This window comes from Tachypleus tridentatus, chromosome 1, assembly GCF_004210375.1.
Source record: "Tachypleus tridentatus isolate NWPU-2018 chromosome 1, ASM421037v1, whole genome shotgun sequence".
Classification (NCBI taxonomy): Eukaryota; Metazoa; Arthropoda; class Merostomata; order Xiphosura; family Limulidae; genus Tachypleus; species Tachypleus tridentatus.
The window spans coordinates 60,628,258-60,649,326 of record NC_134825.1 but is presented as its reverse complement, the minus strand read 5'-3'; the positions used below and the strand labels follow the sequence as shown (position 1 = coordinate 60,649,326).

Genomic DNA, 21,069 nt, shown 5'->3' with positions numbered 1-21,069 from the left:
CTAAATATGCTCGCCCTTTCAGCCGTGGGAGCGTTTTAACTATTGATTGGTAAAAGAGTAGCCCAAGAGGTGGCAGTGGGTGGTGATGACTAGCTGCCTTCCCTCTAGTCTTACAGTGCTAAATTAGGGACGGCTAGCGCCGATAGCCCTCGAATGGCTTTGTGCGAAATTCAAAAAAAACAAACCAACAATTGCACTATTAGTATTAGTTTTAAGATTTAAAATTTCTATTAAAGCAAATAAAAACATAAGATTGTTTTCTAATTAAATACGAAGCTAAACAAGAAGCTATCTGTGTTCTGCCCACCACAAATGTCGAAAAATTAGTTTCTAGTATTGTAATTCCGCTATGTCACTTGGATGGGGTCAGAATATAAGTTTACAGCAAATTTTGAAAGGAAAACAAATAACATAAATTATTATTTACGCATTTTAATCTGTAGACTCAAAATAACTCAATAGAACACACTTGACCTGCAGTCTGTATATGAATGCTATATAGGACTTCAATTTTCGTAGTAAGTCCACGTGTTGATGATTTATTTAGAACAAAATAAGTTTGAATTTTAAATAATGTATCTTTAATACTTTATAAGAGTGAACTTTCTATATCCTTGATATATACGTTTTCTCTTTATCCCAAGTGATCTTCCGCTAACGAAAAAGGTCTAGATTTCGTTTCGTTGTAAAAAATTATTAATTTATGGCTTGGTGCCTAGTGTTCTGCGGTAGAAATTGTAATTCGATTTCTGTTTTTATATTTGCATTTGGCGATAGTAAAATACTGCAAAAACGGACTTTGAGAAGTATACAATATTAACAAATAAAATAATCGAACATTTTCGCCACAATCAAATAAAAGAATTTTAGTACAGAGAATGTTCCACGTGTTTATACAGTTTAGCTCACACCTTCCGAACTAAAAACAGCAACTGAAAGTTCTATTTTCTATTCTTTCTGTTCATACCTGTACGAAGAAGGATCTTAAATACATACTGTCTAAATGATAATATTGTAGTTGTTGTTGTTTTTCATAGACTGAACGTTTTCGGTTTCTTTTTGTTCAAACTGATCAAAAACATGATTTTACTCTGATATATGTGTGTTTCAGAAAACCGTTGTCATCTACCTTACCCACTTGCTAATTTAAAATAATTATACTTCAATATAATTAAAATGTTTTAGAGAGAAACGCTACAGATTTGCTGCATATTATTAAAGTGTAAAAATAATGCTTCCCCGAATGAGGTCTCGCTATTGGTGACGATGCCAGATGATATAAATAGTAGTTAGGTAGGAGTAAGTGTGTTTGGTGAACCGGAAATAAAAACTGGTTGTAGTAAGTCTTGTTTTCACTGCAGAATCATGGCGAACTCGTCGGTCCTTGTTTTGTGATTTCTAACGTTGACTGTAGAATATGGTTTAATATATTATGACAAGTGAAAACTATTACAATGAACAGACTGTGCTACATTAGTCTAATGTGTAATAAGTATAATGTAATGTCTCACCAATACTTTGTGAATAGTAACTCTTCACTTCGTACATTTTTATGCTTGTACATTTTGTTAAAGCTAAGCCTATCCTTTTCTTCTTTTTTTTTCCGCCATGCACTTTCTCTGTGTTAATGGATTCTCATTTCCGGTTTTTCAGCTTTTTAACAGTAAATTTCCCAGACGACCGGTGTGGTTGTCGGCCTGCTTTTAATTGATCACGTGATTTTGGTGCTCCAATCTGGAAGTATAGCTTGCTCGCGTGCACGTGTCAGAAACAGCTTCTCACTCTAATCGTGATGCGAATGTCATCAATAGAATTGAATTTAACATCATCCTCTGTTGTTCCGCATGTGACTAGAAAACGGTCCAGGATGTGACGTAAAGCTCTAATTACGTTAATTAGGGAGAGAAAAAAGTTTGGATAACAAAACTGAAATTATCATCTAGTAGCCAGTTACCAGGTTACTGAACGCAGGAAAACAAGTCTTATCAATTCCATACGTTGCTAGGTTCTGCTGCAGTACTCATCGTAGAAACTGTTATATTTATATAACTGTTTTGTTAAAGCTGGAGTAGAAATGTTCTAAAACTGTTATTTTCAAGTAGATACACTTAAATGTTGGGCACTGGACGAACTTATTCAGCAAAATATAACTAGTTTAATAATATTCAGACTTTAAAAACTCGATTCATTAACGTCAAATATTCGTTTTAAGGTTTCACGTTGTAAACACATCAAAGAGCTTTCAAAATTATAAGCTGAATTAAGCTCCACCCAATCACATTTCAAATTCGAGTGTACATATTGTAAAATAATTTTTGTTTAGCTGAGTTGAAATTGGGTGTGGCTATCTGTATATTGAATATTCAATTACTCTTGTAAACCCGTATATTTGCAAACTTCACACCTCAATTTTAACGAAACTGAAGGTCGAAGCTGTGTATTTCTTACCCTTGTTAGCTACTTTCTTTGCTATATACTATTTATAAAAACAAAGAAGGAATACAGGGATTTAAGCTCCATAGCTATTTCATCAGTTTACAAAGACATGTAAAAGAAATCTTCTAGATCATTAATTAGCCATCAGATGATATGCAGACGAAAATCACAAAAGATAAATGTATTATTTATAAATTTACATATTTAGAAGCCACCCAGAATACTGCCGCAAAAAAATGCTTAAAATTTCAATTAGGAAACAAGTTGCTTTGTAGTTGTGAACAAAATTCAATTGGATGAATGTGTTTTATTAAGGAGGATAATGTTAAAAATCTAATTACAAGGCAACTTTTAACTGGATGAAAATGATGCAAATAACGATATACTGTCGTATACCATACATTCAACATGTTTTAAACCTGTTACATTTTAACTGAAAGAATGAACATAGATATAAATGTCGTACAATCTTTCAGTTTGATTAATTTGATTATAAATAAAAATAGATTGGGCTTCATTTAACCGAATATATAAAACATAGAAAATGTGTAGAAAAGGTTGAGCATCTTTAAACTGGTTTAACATAACATTGATAAAGATTTTTTTTAATAACGTAAGCTAAAACTCACAATCTTTTAAATCAGACGAGAATAAAACACAAAAAAATCCATGATATCTGAAGTTAACAAACATGACATAAAGAAAATCCATGAGCTTTGAACAGTAACACGATTTTGTTTCTTATGAAAATTAACAGATGTTCATTACCTTTATAAACAACTAAAGATCAAACAACAAAAACAGATGCTGTTTCTACTGTCGCTTAGATCTTCCTGGCGCACGTTTAGTGAAGTTTAATAGTTACATTACAAAGTGAATTTCTCACGTGTCTTAAACATGTTTATTAAAAACTGGAGTTGAAACAAATTTACAGGAGATTCTGATCATTAATTTACAGCTAGAGTATTTAAACTTTACAAAATCAAATTATAAAAATCCAATCAATTAATAGTTAATATTGCGTATACAGCGAAGCAACACTTGATGAAAATGGAAAAACTTAAGGAAACATAAGTAGAACCAAAACATTGAACAAAATTTAAAATGAAGAATAATATTAGTTAGAGGTAATTACTTGGAATACGTACACAGAAAATTAGTAGTAAAAAAACAAAAAAACTAAAATTATTGCCAAACATATTAATAATAAGATGGGATAAAATTATTGAAAAACATTAAAAATCAAACAATATGGCATTTTTTAAGCTGTTTAAAAACAACATCATAGGGAATTTTTCAAACAACTACACGTATAATTAACCATAATCACTAACGTCAGTTTATTGTTGATACAGAGGTTTTTAAGAAACTCGTATAATGAAAATCTTATGTGGTAGCTTCTCTTTTTAAATCACGTCCACAAAATAACAGCAAAAATAAAATTGCATATAATGAAAACAGTCCCTTATATTCTACTTATTTTAACGAGTCAAGTGAAATCACTACTGTTTGTGTCTTTATCAATCACTTTAACAAGCGATACATTTTTGTTATTCTGCACTATCGTATGACAATAGAAGTGCGTGAAGTCATGCTCGTGTATCATACCGAACGTTACGGTTGAGTTTCCTTCGTTTAAAGATCCATGCATCGAATCATGACACCTCTGTTAGAAATTTGTTTTAAAAGTTATCATTAGAATCACACAAGGGGTGCGCGTTAGGGCGGTCAAAACTTTTGAAAGCGTAACAGGGAATACTAATAAGGGAAGGTTGCACCTGAATAATTGTAGGTTTTATCTCATGACCTCTGTTAAAAGTAAAAATAATTTCTCAACAAATCTTACGATGTGAGTTAGCTCGCTATATTAACAGCATTTCCTTCCCAGGCTACGGCATTCTCGTCACGTATTGAACTAAAGATTCTCCGTGAAAACGCCAATTTGATCTCGATTTCTCCCTACTTAACTGTTTCAGCTAATTGTCCTCGTTAACGAAGGAAGTTATTTCGCTATCTAATTAAGTTATAACTTCAAACACTTGCCTCGGGTAGAGAGCAAAACGATAATTATCATCGCGGTGAAAATAATTGGAAAGGACAAAATACAACAACAAACAAATTGAGACGGAAATGAAGGGGGAGTGATGGTTTAGCTTCACAGATAACAGTTATAAAAACTTCGTATTATCATCTTCTTTCTTACACACCCACCTGGTTCGTTCTTTAAAAGTTGGCCAGCTTTATATGATTAAAAGTTAATCCGAAATAAACAACAACAGCAGAAAAACATTCAAAAAATACTACCTACAAAAAACACTACCTAAAAAAAACACTACACACTACCTACAAAGCAATTTATGTAAATTGCTATACTTTCTTAAATCTTCAAAGAAAAATTTAACGACATTATAGCCTTTAGTGAGCTGTAGTGGATTATTATATGCATTACACATTTTTAACTATAAAAATTGGAATTCTTAACCTGAACGGACTCTCATATGTACGTACTCTAAACGGTCGGGTCAGAGACCTCTAGGATTTAGTATGGCCTCACTACTGGTCATCAAGGCAGTCAGACAGCAGAACCCGCTGCTGAAAGGGATTTGGCGGACTCATTCATCCAAATAACACGCTCACACATGAAAGTGCGGAGCTTGTTTAGCAGCAATATGACTCGAACTCTGGATGCTTTGATCCGCAGTCCAACACGTCAACCATTAGACCTATATGATTAAATTGAAATAAAGACAACCATACTTGACTTCAAGTACTGCGATTTTCTGCCCAATATTTGTTCCAATACAACTAATAAGTCCTCAGAAAAGAGTTTAATATTTTGTATATAAAAATATTAGTTTGTTGGTAAATAAATGCCTCAGACAAAATTATTCTTACGGTTAAGCAGCTGCAACTAGTAGAGTCAGTGTCTCTGCCAGGTTCTGCATTTTTATAGGCTGGGTGTAATTTTAATCATGTTTGCGTTGAGCATTTGTTGAGACCAAGGTCATTGAAAGAATGATTGTTTGTTTGTTTGTTTTGGAATTTCGCACAAAGCTACTCGAGGGCTATCTGTGCTAGCCACCCCTAATTTAACAATGTAAGACTAGAGGGAAGGCAGCTAGTCATCACCACCCACCGCCAATTCTTGGGCTACTCTTTTACCAACGAATAGTGGGATTGACCGTCATATTATAACGCCCCCACGGCTGGGAGGGAGAGCATGTTTGGCGCGACGCGGATGCGAACCCGCGACCCTCAGATTACGAGTCGCACGCCTTAACGCGCTTGGCCATGCCGGGCCCCCCTGAAAGAATGAATACCAACGATTATCAGAGTGAAATTCTATAAATAATATGTCAGCGAAAGATGAAATACAATAACATAAATGTGATTAGAATTGCTTGTGTATATGTTTACATTATGTTATTATATTCTGTATTTTATATTTATGATTTCTTTCATTGCCACTTCGAAGGAAGCTTTTAGTATTTTCCTTTTCGGTGTTTTTAATGTGAAACATAATTTTAAAATTATTTATTTGGGACACGTGCAGAGACGTCACTAGATTCTTACAAGATACGGGGCTTGAGCCAATAGGAAATGGAATTTTTGAAGGTTCAATATGATATCAGTGATGTCGAGAAACCCACTTGTTGAGAAATTTATATGCAAAAACGGCTCGTTTGGGTTGAGAAAATATTTTACATAGAAGAGCGAACAACGTTTCGACCTTCTTCGGTCATCGTCAGGTTCACGATTTTCTCAACCCAAACGAGCCGTTTTTGCATATAAATTTCAATATGATATCGATCGTGGTTTTCTATTCTGATTTTTGAAGACACCAACTGGAGATTCGAATCACTGTCAGTGATAACTGGGGCACGGGTTTTGTATACTACTGCCTAGTGACCTCTGAACGCGAGACTAAAAGAACAGGCCAGAAGCCCAAGGTTCGAGCATAGCTATTTCTAATTTTGAGCCTCTTACTAGATCGAGTGCACTCACTATCTACACGGCTATTTTTGACTCTCATGATTATAACTCTTCCATCCCAGTATATCGAGTGGATAAAGCGGCTACAAATCAACTGCAAGTCATTGATCTTTAGTGAGAAAAAAAAATAATTACAGGGCCTTATAAAACAAACATTCAGCTATTGTTTCGGACACAAGTCTCATCTCTAGTAACGTGAAGCAGATTTATTTTGGTATTAACATAAAAAGCATGGAATTGCAGTTTGATACCCTACGGTCAGTCACTTTTGGGGGAACTAATATCTTGAGAAAGTGATTGTTGGAGAAGCAGCCTCAAGTGGTATTTAAGAAACGATCTGAAACTATTTTATTCATGTATTGAGAGGGATTAAAGCTTTTCACTACAGATACAAAAGTAATGGAAAAATGTGAACCTGACTGAGGTTTGGTCTCTCTACTGTGTTGCTGTTACGCACCACAAAATTATAAATCTTAAAACCTAATGAGGAGATGATCTGAAATGCATTCCAGTTATGTGAACACCTAAATACTGCTTTCAGTGATTTCTTACTTATGAGGCCCGGCATGACCAGATGGTTAAGGCGCTTGACTTGTAATCTGAAGGTCGCGGGTTCGAATCCCCGTCACACCAAACATGCTCGCCCTTTCAGCCGTGGGAGCTATATAATGACGGTCAATCCTACTATTTGTTGGTAAAAAAGTAGCTCAAGAGTTAGCGGTGGGCGGTGATGATTAGCTGCCTTCCTTTAGCCTTACATTGCTGAATTAGGAACGGCTAGTTCAGATAGCCATTGTGTAGCTTTGCATGAACTTCGAAAACAAACAATCTTACTTATGAAAACATATTAGACAGAAAAATATTTATCATACTTTCGGTCTGAAGATGGTGACAAAAGTTAGTGCTTATGTTTCTAACTGACGTATTGTCCTTGACACAAAGGATTCGATATCCGTGGTAGGCACCATATTGATAACTTATTGTCTGACTTTGTGTTTAATTACAAACAAAAATAAATTAACTTATTATTTGAATAATTATGTGAGTAGTATGTCAGGTATTTAAAATATCTACTGGAACTTTAATAAGCTATCTTTTAACTCAGTACTTTATTTTTTGTCATATCTTCTTCGTACACGTGTGTTATGTCTCTGGTGAGGTTTGTGCAGAACATGGTGATCGAAAAAATCATAGCATCAAATAAAATACATTGTGAAAATGTAAATATTATGGTTCAATTTCTCAATCATAAAAACGATTGCCCAGGTCATAAAAATTATCAAAATCATGCCCTATTATAGACAGCTTTCTTACAATCTTAATTAACAGGACTACGACAAAAAGATTATGAATTGTGATGGAAAAAAATTCTGCAGTCAGTCATCAATTCATCACTTTTGTTAGGCCTAAAAATAATTCTCATAGATCCGCCATTCTAAGCGCGCAATACAAAAGAATCAAAGTGAATATATATATATATGCGTGTTACGAATATTGATCATGTACAAATTTGCCTTGTGTGTTTTTATTTACTACGCATTCTCAGTCAGAAGTGGGGCTCGCCAGATTTTACCTCAAACAGCGGTTGTTTTATTTGCTCATAAGCAGTGCTGTTGTTCTTCCACTGTTAATTTTTTTTCTTTTTTTTTTGTTTCTGTGTGTGCAAACACACGAAGGATAACATCAATCGAGTCACACATGAGCTAGACCGGTTGGATTACAACTCTTGAATTAATACTTAAAACAGTATCACTTGTTATATTTTTTATTGGCAATCCGTTTTGGACTATTTAAAAACGAGGTGATTAATGTTGGTCATTATGATATTCCTTTTAAAATAGTTTGGCTGATTTAGAAATTAACTCGATTAGTTGCTTGCTACTTGCACAGGTATATTTGGTTTAGAAAATAATGCTGGTCTCTATTCACCGTTGAGTGTGTGTTTTCTTATAGCAAAGTCTCATTGGACTATCTGCCGAGCCCACCAAGGTGAATCGAATCTCTGATTTTTGAGTTCTTAATCCGTAGACATACCGCTGTACTCGTGGAAGACCCGTTCACCGTTGAATAGATTTACAATTATCTTTTTTTGTGTGTTAATTGGTGGAGTTTATAATTTCCATTTTTTATTTTGACATACGTAGCTGATTTCACGTTTTTATCTCTGGTCTCCGTCAGGTTTTATGAATTCTTATTGAAGACAGTTGAATTGGAAACATGGTATTTCTAGTAACCTGTGAATATAAGTAAGCGTTGAAGGGAATGTATTCAATAATCGTTCTTTCTTAAAACATATTCATCTATAAAAGTTTACAAATTTTGGATTCAAATGAACTGCTAAATAACACATTCCAGAGGCCACATGAACGCTACACTGTAGAAAATTACCTGGCCCTAATCTGTAATACAACAGTTAAATAAGTGATAAAAATATTTTCACTGCAACAATAAAAAAAAAAAAAAAGGCCTTCCGCTAGTACAGTGGTAAGCCTACGGATTTACAACGTTAAAATCAGGGATTCGATTCCCCCCCGGTGGGCACAGCAGATAGCCTGATGTGGCTTTACAATAAGAAAACACAAACAAACAAGGAAAAAAGAACAACAACTTTTAATTAACACACATGTGTAAAGAGAGGGCTGACTACATTGTATTAAAACTATTTTGTACTTCCAAGTCACCTGACAATTAAAGCTGTTATAAATTTTGCCGTGAAACAGTATGTATCAGAACTATATGCTAAGATTTATATACTATATAGCGTCTAGTCTTGAAGATAATGCTATGTTAATTCCAGAGATTTGGATTTGCATTTGCTCAAATCTATTATTTCAAGGTTTGAAGCTAAACCAATTCATCTTTCATAATGAAGTGAAACATCATTAATGAAAAGAGCACGTGGTGAACTTTTTATTATTGCTTAATTTACTCAGGAATTATTAGACATGTCATGAACCACAATTACAGTTAAATACACATGTATTAAGATAGTGATTTGCCCGCCAGTTTGGCTTCAGGAAAAATGAAAACCTATTTTATGAGAAAACCAGCTATCTTAAACGCCATAATAGACGTCGCATACACCTCTTGATCTAACGGCTTTTGTCTAATAATCTAATTTATATGTTGATTCTTGGATTTATCCGTTTTTGTCTTTTGGTGAAAGTGCTTCTGCAAAGCTAGCACACTCGTACAATATATAAAGTTTGTTTTAACAATATAACATGTGTTAAAAGTACATGAAATAATTTGAATTAAAAATACGATGAAATGAGAAAAACGTGTTTGAATTTCGCGTAAAGCTACACAAAGGCTATCTGCACTGGCCGTTCCTAATTTAGCAGGGAGCTAGTCATCACCACCCACCACCAATTCCCGGATTACTCTTTTGGTAACAAATAGTGGGATTGACTGTAACATTATAACGCCCACACGGCTGAAAGGGGGGAGTTTTTGGTGCGACTGGGATTCGAACTCAAGCATCCTCGCCACCTGGCCACGCCGGTGCCGTTAGAAAAATATGAGGCTCTTTGTTACTTGATGTAAGCGCAAATCCTTTCATGAAATATAACAGCAACATTTTATTAAGGCATTACTCTTACCAAGAAGTCCTGTTAAGTTGGTTGAAATGTAAATATTAAGATTTAGCTTTACTACGGTAAGTTCTGTTAACTATCATATGTACATTTAGTTAGTTAGTTATCACCATTAGATTCCATCTAGGAACATAGGGCCGCAATCGCTTGCGGATTCTTCAACAGGTATTTAAGTGAGCAGGTTGTTAGCCCACTGCACCGAGCCGTCCCTAATTTAGCAGTGTAAGACTAGAGGGAAGGCAGCTAGTCATCACCACCCACCGCCAACTCTTGGGCTACTCTTTTACCAACGAGTAGTGGGATTGACCCACTACTACACTGCCCGAGGGTTGCGGGCACAAACCCGCGACCCTCGGATTACGAGTCGCACGCCTTACGCGCTTGGCCATGCCGGGCCATATGTACATTTAATACTTACAAATACGAAACAACATTAAGAAATAGTAGTAATACGATAAAGTAAAGTAACACAAGAAATACTGAATAATATATAATAAAATGTATTACCTAAAATAAGCAAAAAGTAATTACTAAATAACACATCTGTGACACTTTAATCTACTTTAGAATGTGACACAAAACTCCAACATGCATGGTATTATATTTCACTTTGAAATAGTATTTGATCGTTTCTAAAATTATCTTACTTGGTTTCGTCATGCCGGCTGACAATGTCGTAATAACTGTGAAACGTTTTCAAACGTTTAATTTGCCCTTAAAACCCCCAACCACGTGTGTGTGTTTTGTTTATTGTTATTTTTTATTTTACAAAGTAATTTAGCTGACCTTCATTTCTCGTGCAACTTTGCGCGAAATTCAAACCAAACGAAACTTTTATCCAACTTAAAGTGTCATTAAAGTGTTTTTTGTTGCGTCAATTATTAAATATTCATTAGCAATTACTTGTCTATTTCTTTTTTAACTAAATTTTTCAAATTATTATTTTACTTAAGATTTTGTTCAATCTTCTTTTCGTTTGTTTTGTTTTGTTTCGAAGTTAAGCCCAAAGCTTTACAGTGTGCTATGCGTGTTTTGCCCACCACGGGTATCGAAACCTTGTTTCTAGCGTTGTAAGTACGCATACATATATCACTGTGCCACTGGTGGTGGGGCTCTTCTATTTGACATAAACATTAAGAATCGATACTATGGACCTGCCACTAGTCATGTTGTTTTTTCTCCCCAGGTGAAATGTGACATTTTTTTATTTTTTAACTAACGTTCGTGCTGATGTGGACGTAAAGGTTGCAATAAATACGTAGACGACAGCGTCTAGAATTTTCCGCACACTGGGAGATACATATAAAAGCGACGATTCTGCTATAGTTTATTTGAAGCCTTACGGCGCTATTGAAAAATTTTTACTTTTTGAGTACTCTACAATATGCGGTGGAAGTTGAGTGGGTCGATCCATTTATATATATATATTTATATATTTATATATATATATATATATAGACACAAGGGTGATAAAATAAAACAAACTTCTCTTTTTTTTTAATTCAAGCACGTGAACGAACCAACCCAAACTTTCATCTTTTCACAAAGACGATGACGAATGTTGCCCAGAAAACTAAACGAGAATTATTCAAGAAGGGATGTCATGTAGAGGGAACTCAACATCGGAAAAGGGAGGTAATACAGAAAGAACTCATCACAAGGAGAGGGGGGCATACAAAGGGAACTAATCACCATAGTTTTAATGCATTTCGAGAAAAATCTATCACTCCTACATGATAGAATAAAGTTTCCACGGCGAGGGAGCTCGTGCCGCACACAAATTCCGAAGGACAAGCAGTAATTCGTCTCTATTGTGTTAAGTCTCAACTAAAGATGTGTCTCCAACATAAATACTAAACTCTGAAAAGATTTTGAACTATATTATTTGTCTTGGGTCCGATTTTCAAAGAAGGACTTCTCTTATCGGATTTCTTATTGCATTGTAGAAAATAAAAATAAAAGCACTAACGCCATAACATATATTTGATACTTGGAAATATTTGGTAAAGATGCGCTGTCCTCATTTCATTGTCGTAAAAGCAAAGACTCTTCTCTGCCAGAATGAACGTTACTGCTATTAGAACGCTTAGTCGCGAAACAGAATATTGATTATATTCGTCTCAGTAGAAATTAATATTTAAGACATTTAACGAACATTTTCGTAACAAGATTTTAAATAGAGTTTTGGTTTGGTGTGTATTGAATTTCTCGCAAAGCTACACGAGAGTTATCAGTGCAAGCTGTCTCTAATTTAACAGTTAAGACTGGAGAGAAGGCAACTAGTCATCACCACCCGCCATCATACTCTTGGGCTGCTCTTTTACCAACGGATAAAAGGGCGAGCATGTTTGGTGTAACGGGGATCCGACCGTGTGACCCTCGGATTAGGAGTAGAGTGCCTTAACCACCTGGCCTTACTGGGCCTATAGAGTTTTGATTGCTGTATAAACTTTTGTCATAAAAACTAAACATAATAGGTCCTCTTAATCCCCGATAATTAGTAATGGTAACTTTTAACTCTTATTATGTCTTTCATATACTAGCCTGCTTGATGAGTACTAGTGTTGCGCGGAAAGCCTCGTTGGCACTGGATATGAAAAAGGTAGAATGATTGACATATTGTAACATGTTCCCCTTTTCTTTTACTTCTAGGTTCTTAGAAGTACTAATGTAATTTCCTCCCGTTGACACTGCGGTTGTTTTAATCGTTACAGGAACAAGAACAGTTTGCTGGTTGTTGTGGATGATAGAAAAGTTACTTGAAAATAAAGAAATACAATAAATATAAACAAATAATCGATGTTAAAATAAAAATAAAGTAAATAGATAATGTTATGTTATCAATTCTTACCCTAAAAATCAAATTGATACATGATTTAAATACATTGGTAAAAATTATAGTTCACTTGCTTACGCTCGATTCGTATTCTGAGAATCGCAACTTTGAATTACCGTTACACAAAACATGTTCACCACTTTCAGCTGTTGGGGACGTTATATTGTTACGTTAAATCCCACTATTCGTTGGTAAAAGAGTAGGCTGTGGATGGTGATGACTAGTTGCCTTCCTTCTATTCTTACACTGGCTTTCCTTGTATTCTTACACTGGCTTTCCTTGTATTCTTACACTGGCTTTCCTTGTATTCTTACACTGGCTTTCCTTGTATTCTTACACTGGCTTTCCTTGTATTCTTACACTGGCTTTCCTTGTATTCTTACACTGGCTTTCCTTGTATTCTTACACTGGCCTTCCTTGTATTCTTACACTGGCTTTCCTTGTATTCTTACACTGGCTTTCCTTGTATTCTTACACTGGCTTTCCTTGTATTCTTACACTGGCTTTCCTTGTATTCTTACACTGGTTTTCCTTGTATTCTTACACTGGCTTTCCTTGTATTCTTACACTGGCTTTCCTTGTATTCTTACACTGGCCTTCCTTGTATTCTTACACTGGCTTTCCTTGTATTCTTACACTGGCCTTCCTTGTATTCTTACACTGGCTTTCCTTGTATTCTTACACTGGCTTTCCTTGTATTCTTACACTGGCTTTCCTTGTATTCTTACACTGGCTTTCCTTGTATTCTTACACTGGCTTTCCTTGTATTCTTACACTGGCTTTCCTTGTATTCTTGCACTGGCTTTCCTTGTATTCTTACACTGGCTTTCCTTGTATTCTTACACTGGCTTTCCTTGTATTCTTACACTGCTACGTTAGGCACGATGTGCACAGGTAGCGCTCATCTTCTCATCTAGTTTTGCACGAAATTCAAACATTATGTTTCGCTGAGTGTCACTGGACACTGCCATTTTGTGTCCCTTCTCGAGACAGAGATCTTTCTTGACCATATTCCATGCTGTTTCTAAGATACTTGACGATATTTTACGCTGAACTTTGCGTTTGTGCATTATTACCTGTTACAAGGCGCCACACTTTGATGATCTTGGCTGCAAATCTCTTTTTACATAGTTCTCCAAGTTTTTCAATATTCTTTCGTTTTCATACACCATTAAGAACAAAGTATACTCCACTTTTGGGAACTCCAACTCCCTAATTAGAACACATCTGTATCATCTTAACCTATACATATCTTACATGGAAAAGGGCTTTTATATAATATATTTCAGTTTCCCTTAGTAAGCTTTCGATTTCGTAGTTTGTATTGTTTCTTGGTAATTTGTGAAGAGGGCGTAGTCAAGACTTCAACATACCAGTTTGCAGAAGGAAAAACCTGATGCTGCTAAACATAAATAGTGTGTGTGTTTTCTTATAGCAAAGCTACATCGAGTTATCTGCTGAGTCTAGCAAGGGGAATCGAACTCCTGATTTTATCACTGTAAATCCATAGACTAACTGCTGTACCAGCGGGGGACTTCATACAGTGAAGCAAGTTCCTTGTTAAAGTGGATGATGATGGCTGGTTTCCTAATCTTTGACCAGTAGCTTAAAATTAATACAACTATGTTTGAATCCTTGTATTTTTTTATCCGGCCGTTTAGTTCACGTGCTAACAGTGTACAGTTCAGACTAAACAATCAATTTCAAATTCTTTGTAACACCTGCCACACGAGCCAGCCCAGCATCTTTTAGTACTGAGTCTAGTATGGTAAATATAGTTGGTGGTCATTCCATAAACCAGTGATTTAGGGTTATGTCGATAGATCTTGAGGAAAGAAGCTTGGCACAACTTCTAAAACGAAAAAGGAAAAATACAGCACAACATAAAACAAATAAGGATATTGATGAAAATATGACATGAACAGAAATGGCACATCACTTGTCCCTTTGATTTCAGACTTGTCTTAGAGAGGTGGTAAGCGAACGCCACTTTTATTATTTTTTCATAATCATGATCGCTGCTGAAAATTCTTGAAATACCTAAATTCCCAACGTCCTGTCGTGAAATTAGCACGCGAGATTTAAAATGATAATAATTTACCGTTTTTTAGACATCCGTATTAACAATAATACTAATGAAGTTTGTACATTATCTACAGGAAGCTTCTTCCCGTTAAAATACACAAGAAATCTTGTAACATGCTTATTGAACACAGTTTACAAACCGCGTTCCACGCACCGTAATTTACACTCAGAAAATTATTTCGTACTGGATACTATAAAACGTAACGGCTCCCCACAATATTTATTTGGAAAAACTATCAAAATATTTTTTTTAACTAAGAAACCTACATATCCACCTGGGCTACTAACCGTACCTAACTGTTTTTTAATTTGAGAATAACCATAGAAATCATCCGCTTCAACTTCAATACTGTAGCTTTAGGCTTTACTGCGCCGTTAGTGTCACAAAAGATTAAAACTAATCTTTTCTTATATAAGATTTCAATCCTCCGTTTTTAAGATAATGAAGAGAATAACCATAGAAATCATCCGCTTCAACTTCAATACTGTAGCTTTAGGCTTTACTGCGCCGTTAGTGTCACAAAAGATTAAAACTAATCTTTTCTTATATAAGATTTCAATCCTCCGTTTTTAAGATAATGATACTATTGTGCCCGGTTTCTCGTTTTTTATGTTTCGCTGTAAATGCAGTAATTAACTGACGATCTTCGATTCAACTGGTGTATCAAATCGACTGGGTTATGTTTAAATAAGTTATTTCCTCATTCGATCTGGACAGAAGATGTAGCTTAACTGCTCAATTGAAACCATCATAACCACAACTAGAACATTTCAAGTAAGTTTCATTGTTAGATCGTTTTATTTTACAACGCTAAAAGATTCAGTTTTAATTTGAGTGCTTCTCTTCATATATAACGAAAATATCTTCACACATATTCATTTTTACTTTAATAAAATAAATAAAACCAGAAAAAGTAAAAATAGGCTTCATACAGCTTTGTAGATTCAAAACATTTGTGTTCTTTGAATAGGTGTAACAAAGGCGTTTATCTCCAAAAACAAAACCTGTAGCTGTGAATTACAAAAATGATATGTTTGGAAAACACTGGAATATTACAAACCCAACTATACCTGAGAAGGTGGCATTAAGAAACAGAAATATTCAATCATTTATTGGAAGTATAATTAAAATTATACAATATTGCGTATAACTATAGCAGTCTGGTGGACGTCAATGAGACATACAACAGGCATTAAAATATCCACTATTATATTGTGTCAAGTGTGCATCCAACATCCAATTAGTTTAAATGGCGAAACTTCCTTTGACGAGAGAGGTCAAGGGAAAACACCACCTACCATGCATCCTGAATTATGTGATGCGTTGTGAAATAATAAAGTGTGCAGACCAAGAATTTCTGTCATAATATTCCAAACGTATTCTGTTAATTTTTTCAGATATCTATTATGTTTTCATTTTTTATTCAAAATCAAAAATATCATTCAACTGTAATTAACGATTTCTTATCTTGAATAAAATTCAAATTGAAAGCTGACAACGTGAACGATAAACATAAATAAATTAATTATTGCATTCACTTTGTATTATTTATACTCCCTCTAAGGGATTTTAAATGTTGCAGCTGAAAATCGTTTGAAGTGTCATTCAGTGTAAATCTCTTAACGATACTCTGTTCATGGTAACTATCATAAAACGTAGATGTCACTATGACTTTATCATATTTCACAGTGTTAAAACTATGCTTTGAATGGTTGACGATATAATACTGATATGAACAGTACGAGACTGAAACGTCCTTTCGGTATTTATTAAACCATTTGACATTGCGAGGGCCTGGTATGATCAGGTAGGTTAAGGCGTGCAACTCGTAATCTGAGGGTCGCGGGTTCGCATCCCCGTTGCACCAAACATGCTCGTCCTTTCAGCCGTGGGGGCATTATAATGTGACGGTAAATCCCACTATTCGTTGGTAAAAGAGTAGCCCAAAAGTTGTCGGTGGGTGGTGATGACTAGCTGCCTTCCCTCTAGTCTTACACTGTTAAATTAGGGACGGCGAGCGCAGATAGCCCTCGAGTAGCTTCGCGCGAAATTAAAAAATAAACAGACGTCACGAGACTGAAACGTCTTTACAGTATGTATTAACCCTTTCGTCGGAAGTATAAACCGGTCTCCATATTTATTTTACAAAGTTAAAATGATAAAAACTGATTTACCAATATAATATATATTTGTAAATATAGTTTACACAACAGACCTAGTTCTTTAAACGGTACCCAAAGCAGCATTTAGATCTGGCTTTCTAAATCAGTAGCATTTCAAAAGCATAAATGATACACTAGAAACTGATAAAATGTAATCAGAAAGAAGTATCTAGATAAAGACACAATATTTAGGAACTAGTTTTTCAGTTTTGACCACAGTTGTTAAAAATGCCCTAGTGGAAACATATTTATTTATTCACTGATTGCGCATTTTTCCTACGTGTTTTTTTATATGTCAAGCTTGCTATATTTAAAGCATCCGTTTTAAGCTCCTGCAATAAACACTACGAGGCTATTACTTGCGTAAGTGTCAAATGTATCTCGGTTGAAGCAAACAATTTTCTTCGCATCACGAGAGTAAATATCTGGAAATGAACATGTAAAAATTATAAAAGTAAATTACTTATGAATACATATCGAAAGATGCAATTAAAAATACGGCAAGTATAAAACATATTTATGTGAAAGCACACTGATTGCTTTTTATCAAGAGAAATCAAATTAAACAGAAATAGAAATAAAATAATTTTCGACAGTTTTAAACTCATTCTGTTTGTTGCTCTACAGATGTCGCTCTTATCAGTTTGATGGTGCTTGGATTTAGCTTGTGGTTTTACCGTTATTTCTTAGATTCTTTAAAAATTGGAAAACAAGTAAACAAATATTTCGACAAAACTGTAACAAAAAGAAGTTTTTTATGATTTTAGACTTTTATAGTCGGAAGATATGCTCAAGGAAATAGTCGACTATCTAATCTGTATAAAAGTCAATTTGTTTTACGTCACGTCACGCTTAATTTCTCGATATAGGAAGTCATAAGACCCAAAGTGCGTTTATCCATATAGAATAATTGGATTATTATCTGCCCATTACGAGTTTAGTGACAGGAATGTACAGTTGTTATGAAACTTTATAAGTGTAGTGAGTGTTGCTAAAATAAGCCTAAAGTAAAGACGCAGTATGGGTTGGTTCACTTAGCTTGGAACCAAGTGTATAAGAGTTATCTTGAAAGTGAAAATATTGACTGAATTTTAAACTCAAATCGTTTCTGAATTAAACTATTTTCTGTTATATCACCAACATCTTCAATAAAAACAAATCTCTCTAATTAACGGAGATTGTAAATTAAGAAAGCGACGAATATTTTTCCAGTTTTATTGTCTTTACATTTCAGTTTATACTTTTGCCACACAGACTGATAACAATATTAAGTTATACTTTTGTTTCTAAGCCATTCTGGAGACGTAGTGTTACCAAAACACGTTGCTTTTTCCACATATTAGACATTGTTACTCTGATTTTTACTCATAATTGTTTTATGAATACGCCATGAATTCATTTTATGAATAGTATTAATTTTGATTGGTTCACGTAAGAGATTTAATATTATACAGTTATTTTAATATATATGTTTGTTTCAGTTTAATATAGATTTAGAAATGAACGTAACTAGTATTGTTGAATGTGTGTTGCGAATGTTCTGACTGTCCTCTAAATTTGTTGGTGAATTTCGGGTGTAAGAATCAATATATGTTTTACATTATTGCCAACTGAACTTTCGAGAGCCTTGCCTTAAAGCTTATTAAAGTAAACCAATGCAACGCGGACAGACAGTTTTATATGATGTTGGTTTGTTACAGTTAGTATACTATAAACCTCGGAAACTATAACTGCAATAAACGTTTATTAACCAGAAAACTAAAGATATTTGATCAGGAACGTTTATAAATATCAAACATTATAAGCCATTTAACTCAGTGAATTAACTTCGGTCGTCAGTATTTCTACAATAATACTGAATATCTTCGTCAGAAAAAAAACATCATGTAAACGGCGAGATGTTAACCATTAAGCGAAGTGAAACAAAATCAAGATTGCTTCTCGTGAACGTTGATCAAATATTCAGTTTCAGGCCAGATAGAAGATTCAGTGTTTTTTGTAACTTTGTAAAACTTTTGTATATAAATCATTATTTGTAATAACCGTTATTATAAATTGTATATTAAAATATATTTATGTTAAGGAAGAAAATTTTGTATATCAATCTTGTTGACAAATATCATAAATTTGATACATATTGATATTCAAGTAACTTCTAAGTTAAAGTCAAAATTTCCGGCTATTTGAAAAACATAATACGTAGTATAATAAATCGAAGACTTGTTAGGGATAAATTATATTACGTCGTTTTTGACAGGCTAGACGCTAGTCTATTTGCGTTATCTGTATAGAAAATTATGTGTAGTGGTTGTTGAAAAAGATTTAAAAAGTGCTGTAGGTCAAAGTTAACTTCTCGGTGGTTTGACCTACAACCTTTATCTATGTTACCTAGTTGTTTAAGAAAATATCAGATATAAATATGTATTTAATTTGAATGGCAATTACTAATATTTTTACTGAAATTACTTCAGTGATGTTTTAGTCGAAATTTTATCCTTTAAAGAATTTTAACTTTCTTGTAGCTTTATGCCACAAAAAACATTTAACTTTAATAACTGCAGACGAAGTTAATAATCAATATATTTCTTTATTGATTTTCAGAAACCGTGCAAGCAAGGAAAACAAGGGGAATGGTTTTAGGACTTGGATTTCTGGTGAGATAAGTATTTAGACGAGAGGAACATTAAGTGTTAATGTCAATAAAATGTGTCTTTTAAATCATACCCCGGTAAATTTATGGACTTACAATGCTAAAATTCGGTGCCCGATTCCGCGCGGTGAACACAGTAGATAACCCGATGTGGTTTGTTCTAAAACAAGAGAACAAGAAGTCAGTGAAATCGAGATTAAGTGATGACAAAAAGTGCATTTCCAGAAATGGTGCTGATGTTGTTTATTAATGTAGAGTAAAACGACTTTCTTCGCAATACAATAAAGTGCAGCAGGCATGTTTATGAAAACAATATTACGTGAAATAAATAAATACATATATTTATTGAAAGTGGTACTACTGTTGTTTGTTAATAAACATTAATACGATTATTTCAAGTTTCACTAAATTAAAATACTTTGAATATGGGGAATGTAATAATTTATACGATTATGGATATATATATTTTTCCGCAAGATAATAAAGTGCGACTCTTTCCTGTCATGTGCATCACGCATGAAAGTTGACAAGACTTGATTATTACGACGCGCTTATAACGACGTCAACAAAACGTATATTGTACAATGGTTAGTTTACCAGTACCTCAAAACTACGTTATCTTGGAATATTTTAGTTTATCATTTCTATCTCGAATATAGTCAGTCTTATATGCTCGAACTAAATGTTACACACATACATGGCCCGGCATGGCACGTGGTTAGGGGACTTGAATATTAATCTGAAAGCTGCTGGTTTGCCTTCCCGTCACATCAAACATTCTCACCCTTTCAGCCGTGGGGTCGTTATAAACTTACAATCAATCCCATTATTCGTTAGTAAAAGAGTAGCTCATGAGTTGGCGATGGATAATGATAACTAACTGCTTTATCTCTAGTTTTACACCGCTAAATTAGAGACGGCTAGCGCAGATAACTCTCCTGTATCTTTGCGCGAAATTTAAAACAAATATAAATATATATTCGTGGACAGAGACTGTATGTTGGTTACAATAAACGTTATTCTTGATTTAGTTGTTGTTTGTTATTTTTAAGTGGTTTCAATGAAGTTATCTTTCTTATAGCTGAAATGGCAATTACTTAAGTTTTATCTCCTCTATTTCCAATTGTACAAAAACGGAACAAAATGGAACAAAAATATTCGCTTGTTTCTTCAGAGAACACAAACGTAAGAACTACTGAATACAGTCCAACAATCAAGTTATTTTTACATTCATAATCTACATTTTCTATTGAATACACTAGTAGATGATGAACATGTCTCTTTATCTACCTCAGTTCCACCGTCAGTTC

At 34.3% G+C, this 21,069-nt stretch overlaps 1 long non-coding RNA gene across 1 annotated transcript in view; it reads left to right on the top strand.

The window, feature by feature from the left end:
- The window catches only part of LOC143249733 (uncharacterized), a 71,057-nt gene extending 50,289 nt beyond the window's left edge, over positions 1-20,768 (top strand). The window contains exon 3 of the long non-coding RNA XR_013027923.1: positions 19,711-20,768. This is a non-coding gene — a long non-coding RNA (uncharacterized LOC143249733). The remainder of the gene's footprint in view (positions 1-19,710) is intronic.
- The last annotated feature ends 301 nt before the right edge of the window (positions 20,769-21,069 follow it).